Source organism: Lagenorhynchus albirostris, chromosome 7 (assembly GCF_949774975.1).
Source record: "Lagenorhynchus albirostris chromosome 7, mLagAlb1.1, whole genome shotgun sequence".
NCBI classification, from domain to species: domain Eukaryota; kingdom Metazoa; phylum Chordata; class Mammalia; order Artiodactyla; family Delphinidae; genus Lagenorhynchus; species Lagenorhynchus albirostris.
Genome location: NC_083101.1, coordinates 110873622 through 110880390, shown reverse-complemented (window position 1 = coordinate 110880390; position 6769 = coordinate 110873622).

The window sequence follows — 6769 nt, the reverse complement described above, 5'->3', positions numbered from 1 at the left end:
ATTATGGTTGTACTTGTATAAAGAGCAGTTATAATTTTTCTGAGGTATTTAAATAGAGTCATGAGTTTGGAATTCATGCCAGAGGCTGGTGTTATAAGTAAACTTCTATGAGTTACGGGCCTGTAGTTGAAAGCATGGGGTGGGTTGGCAATACAAAAGGACAATTTATAGAGCTGAAAGGGAGAAGAAAACTCAGGGGAAAAAATAATGGTGTTACTCAGGAAGAGGGGTGAGAAAAGGAGTAAAAAGGAAAGGCAATAGAAATAATGCTGAGTAAGAACAAGTATATAAAAAGGTCAAGCAGACAGAGACTCAAGAATGTGAAGTGTTACTGGGATCCAAAGAAGTAAACTGTAACGAGAGTGTTCAAGAGGCCATTGCACGGAGACTAGACTTCGTTTACATTAGCAGCAAGACTTGAGTGGAATGGTTGTATCACACTTTTGGAATGGGTGAAGAGTAAATAGATTAAGCCTCAGCTTATGGTTCTCATTGTATTTACGGTCTCTCCATGAGTTTGAACTAAAAAAAAATTGAACACACTTACTGACAAATATACCTCCAGGTTGGTTTATTACATTTCAACGTGTCATCAGCATTCAAAGGCGTTAGTTAATTTGTTAAAGTCAGAGCATCTGGAATTGCTTATTTTTAGAACTCCCCAAATAAGTCATTCAGTAGATATTTCAAGAAGTTTTAAAAATTCCTTTTCTGGGAAGAATCTGTAGTAGCTCAGACTTGGGCTTTTTAAGAAACAGGCAGAGAGCTGAGTTAGCTTTGGTCAAGGCAGCAACTGGCATTTCAGTAGTAACAGAAGGTCGCTGCCCCTTTTCCTTTTCCAAGAAGTTTAAAAATAATGCGATAATTAACTGATTGCCCTAGGAATTCAGTAACTATTACTAAACGTGTAGATCCCTGGGATAAAATAACCATTAATGAATTACAATCTGCTATACTTTCACTTTTCTGAGATGATTCATGGTCACTGGCCATTATCATTGTGGCCATCATTATGGCCACAACTCTCAAAGGACTGTTTTTGGCAGAGATTACTTTATTCTATCACTTTTCAGTAACTTTGCAGATGATTTACTAGAGAATTCTCATTGATTTTTTTAACATCTTTATTGGAGTATAATTGCTTTACAATGGTGTGTTAGTTTCTGCTTTATAACAGAGTGAATCAGTTATACATATACATATGTCCCCATATCTCTTCCCTCTTGCGTCTCCCTCCCACCCTCCCTATCCCACCCCTGTAGGTGGTCACAAAACACCAAGCTGATCTCCCTGTGCTATGCGGCTGCTTCCCACTAGCTAGCTGTTTTACATTTGGTAGTGTATATATGTCCATGCCACTCTCTCACTTCGTCCCAGCTTACCTTTCCCCCTCCCCATATCCTCAAGTCCATTCTCTAGTAGGTCTGCATCTTTATTCCCGTCTTGCCCCTAGGTTCTCATTGATTTTTTTCTTCTGGTATAATTTCTTTCTTAACAAATATATATTGTTGGTATTTGACTCCATAACATCTTCAGTATCATTGAAACCTAGTAAAATATCAAAGAGGATGGAATTTGATTTCCCTTTTTAACAGATGAGAGTGAAGACATAGCCTGTTTGATCCTGAAAGCAAAGGACTGTACTTGGTAACGTCTTGTACAGCTAATGACAACATAGTGTTGAATTCTTAATAGATACTTGTTGAATGTTGCTATATGAATGGGTAAGTGCTTTTCAAGCATTTTATCTAATTTCAGACGTAATAAGAATATGTGTTTTCCCTGTTTCATTGACCAAGTAATTTGGCCCATGTGATACAAATTAATAGATTCTGTACTGTTGTCTTGCGGGTCCCCATTACTGATACTGGCTAACCTGCTTTCTGAACCTATTCAGTTTCCACCCTTCAAAAAAAAAGTCCTTGATGTGTACAGTAAGGATAGGAAGCTGTATATAAGATTTGGAAATGTACGTTAAGTGCAAACCCAAACTGTCACTCAGCCATACAGAAGAAATACACACTAATGTAGCTAATTTAAATGGTCACCAGGGAGGCAGGCTTTGAAGTTTCAGATAATTTGATGACTTCACATCTTTAATTACATATTTTATGGGCCATAAAATTAATTATTTTGTAATCCTTATTTTACTACACATACAAATGAGTGATGGCTGACCTTTCTCCAAACTATAGTTAAAACTGCTCTAAGCTGCCTCATTAACAAGAACACTTAGTAATGAAGCATCAAAGTGATACAAAATGTCTTGTCATTTCAAAAATTGTCTCTGTAATGATGGCTTATTTGTTCATGTCAACATTTTATCGAGGTCTAGGATCCCAGATAAGTTGACTTAGGATCCTTCTATCTCCAGTTGTTAGTGAACATTGAATTTGACTGTAGCTGTGAACTATCAGAGGCTTACTTTACCCTAGCACATTTAAAATTTAATTCCATAAATATTTGAGTATCTATAATGTCCCAAAATCATAACATAAGCTAAAGCCAGAAGAAGGACAATGTGTTACCTGTTCTTTATGAATTAACAGACCTAGTGGAAGCATGAAGTGGTAACTCAGGTCCTAGTTAATCTATTAAAATTTCTGTGGACTCATTGCTAGATTTCAAATTCAAATCGAAGTTTGTGATGATGTCACTTACATGTAACTTACTTATATGAAAATATAATAATGTGAACATTCAGTTTCAGAATCGTGATGAGATGACCATTTATTTTAAATATTTTTAAAGTGATGTTTCATGATAATCTGTATTCCCGTTCGTATTTTCTTTCAATACAGTTTGGTTAGGGAAACACCACAGTGACACTTGAAGACTCTAATTGTGTGAGAAGTTTATAGACCTTCTTAGTCAATTTATCATTGTTGCAGAAAGATAAATTTAAATCCTTTAAAAGGCCAGTGAATGGCAAAGCTCTTGTTATGTATAATAATTTTCAATTTTTGAAAGTTCATGTTTCACTCTTGGAAAATAATGTGATTATTAGAAAAATAATAAATAGATATTAAATACCTATTTATGTCAAATTTATGTAATCTAGAAAAGGTGAAACTAGTTAAAAATGATCATGTATAAAATTTAACATTATTATAATGTGTTTATTTACCATATATTGTCAATATGATAGTGTTTTACTAGCTCAGTGGTGCTCATTTTTTCACGTTCAGTCTTTCTGAAATCTGAGTATAGCAATGGATTGTGAAAATAAAATTGGAAGTGTTATTCTTAGTGATACAAAAAATAATATCACATTAGAAAACAGTGACATCTTAGATTCAGTGAAATATGATGCTATCTGGAGTCTTTTTAGAAAAATTGCTCTAATAAAAATAATGCATAAACAACTCACTGTGTTGGGGAGATAAGACTTCTGCTTATAGCTGTGATGGAGTCACTGTGTCCTGATGTATCCTTTTGCTTTACATAATTCAAACACAAGATAAAATATTTGAAACAAAGGCTTTTAGACATTGGACAATAAACAGCACACTACGGTGATCTCTTAAGAGAAGTAAATGAAGCGAGTCTTACAATTGTCCCAGGTTACCACCTAGAGAGAGTTTATATGACACAGCGCAGAATGGATGAACCCAAACAGAACCCTGAAGGCTCCTCAGAGGAGACAGTTGAGAATTTGGAGTGGACAAAGCAGCTGCAATGCACAAGCCAGGGAACTGAAGAAGAGAACAGCATGAACAAGAGAGAAGTGAACAGAGAGAGAACATTAGAAATTTCTCCATTATTCTTCAGCTGAACAGTAATCATCACAAGTATGGGAGGAAAATACCCAAAGCGTGGAAAGAGCCACTGGAAAGGAGAAAACAGAACAAGCTCTGCTTCCCACACAAAAATGGGAATATTAGTTTCCCGCACACCAGGATGGAAACAAACCAACAAAAAACACAAAAACTTTGTCATACATCACATAGAGGTAGAGAACTCAAAAGGATATGCTTCAGTATTGGGTTATAATAGTCATAGACTAAAGACTGCTCTTGGTGCAGATTTGCTAGAATATCTTTGATGAGGAGAAAGCCCTATTATAGGTAAAGCGCCAGAAATTACACAGGTGATAGAATCAGAAAACAAGAATATTAAAGTGGTTATAACTATAAATAATATGCTCAAGATGGTAGAGGAATGCATGAGCATATTAAAAACATAGAAGATATGCAAAATAACTGAATAGCACTTACACGAATAAAATATGCAATGCTGGAGATGATAGAGTAGACACTGCAGAAGAAAAGATTAATGAAATCGAAGACATAGCAGTATAAACAATCCAAGATAAAGAACATAAAAGGAAAAAGGAGAAAAAAACTGAACAAAGTCTCAGAAGGAGAGGCAAGAAAGAGGATGGAAAAAATGAGTAAATAAGGGCCAACTTAAAAGAAGTGATGGAAACAATGAACCCATAGATCTAAGAAGCTGAAAGAATTCCAGCAAAAAATATGAAGAAAACTACAATAAGGCACATCATAATCAAAATGCCTAAAACCTACGATGAATAAAAATCTCCCAAGGAGCCGGAGGCAAAAAGACCCATTATGTACAGAGGGAGAAAATAACAACGTTATAAAAGTACAATCCAGAAAAGAGTGGATCAGCATCTGTGATCTGAAAGAAAAAATTGTTATCCCACGTTCTTATATCCATTAAAAAATATCTCTTTTTAAAAGAAAAATAATGACTTTTGATATACGCAAAGTTTAAGATAATTCATCATTAGAAGATTTACGCTGCAAGGAATGGTAAAAGAAGTTCTTCAGATAGAAGAAAACTGATACCAGATAGAAATCTCTTACTGCACCAAGAAATGAAGAATGCCATGTATATATGGTTAACTATAAAATAGCATTTTCTAAAAAAGAAAATTGACTTTTTAAAACAAATAACTGTGTATTGTAGTGCTAAATACATATGTAGGAATAAAATATATGGCAGCAGTAGCACAAAGGCCAGGAGACAAATTAAATTATACTGTAGTAAGGATGTTATACTACAAATGAATTGGGATAATATTATTTGAAGCTAGACATACACATACTGTAAATCACAAAGTACAGTTGATTCTTGAATAACGTGCGGGTTAGGGGAACTGACCCTCTGTGCATTTGAGAATCCATGTATAAACTGACAGCCCTCCAAATCCTCAGTTCCACCTCCTTGGATTCAACCAACCATAGATTGTGTAGTACTGTAGTATTTACTATTGAAAAAAATCCACATGTAAGTGCACACATGCAGTTCAAACCTGGGTTGTTCAAAGGTCAAGTGTAATTATAAAATATACAAAAGAGCTTCGTAGCTAATAAACATAGGGGATAAAATGCACTCATAAATTGTAGTTATGAAAAGGATAATCCAAAGATGGTAGAAAAAGAAGGAAAAGAGCGAATAATAGGCAGGACTAATAAAAAACAAATGGCGGGCTTCCCTGGTGGCGCAGTGGTTGAGAGTCCGCCTGCCGATGCAGGGGACACGGGTTCGTGCCCCGGTCCGGGAAGATCCCGCATGCCGCGGAGCGGCTGGGCCCATGAGCCATGGCCGCTGAGCCTGCGCGTCCGGAGCCTGTGCTCCACAATGGGAGAGGCCACAACAGTGAGAGGCCCACTTCAAATTAAAAAAACAAAAAAAAAAAACAACAAAAAAACACAAATGGCTAGCTGATAATATAAACTCATCCAGATCCATAATCACCTTAAGTATAAATGACATAGACACTCCATTTAAAAGGTAACTATTGCTGAATTATATAAATTCAAAACATAACTATATGTTGAACAAGAAACCCACCTTAAATATATTGATATAATTAGGTTAAAAGTGATGAGATTACAAAGTGTATACTATGCTAGCAATGGTAAAGGGAAAAATAATGAGGTTGTATTAACACCAGGCAAAATATATTTATGAGCAAGCATTACCAGAGATAAGAGGGACTTTGCATTAGAATAAAACGGGTCAATTTGTCAAGAAGAAACATTTATGTACATAACAAGAGAACATCAAAATACCCATACAAAAACTGCAGAAATAAATGAATCTACAATTAGAGATTTCAGTATAACTCACTCAGTGACTAATAGAATGAATAGAGGGAAAAATGAATAAGGATAGAGAATAGTGGCCAGCAATTTTTTTTTTTCATTGAAGAGGCATCTAGTAAATATTTTAGGTTTTGTGAGCTATATGGTCACTGTAGCAGCTATTCAACTCTGCCCTTGTTGTACAGAAATGACCAAAAAATACATATTTCAATGGAGACAGTTGTGTTACTATTAAACTTTATTTACCAAAACACACAGTGGCTTGAATTTGGCCTGCAGGCTGTGTTTTGCCATTCCCTGATACAGAAAATTGAATAATCCTGCTAGCAAACTTGATCTAATGGACATTTATATAATACTCCCCCCAACAAAAGCGGAGTATATGTCCTTTTCAAGTGTATAAGAAAATTTACCAACATAAGCTATAATCTAGGCAATAAAGTAAGTCTTAATATGTTTAAAATATTTGTCATACAAACATTGTCCCTTGAGTCCTATGTAATTAAATTAAAATTCAATAAAACAAAGATATGTAGAGAATGCTTAAATATTTGAAAATCAAAACATTTCTATTTTGACTAATAGTTCAAAAGATTTTTAAAAATCTTAGGAATGAGCGTTGCATGAAAATGAAAACATGACATTTAAAATTTTATAGGATGCAACTGAAACAGTGCTTACATTGTATTTTATAA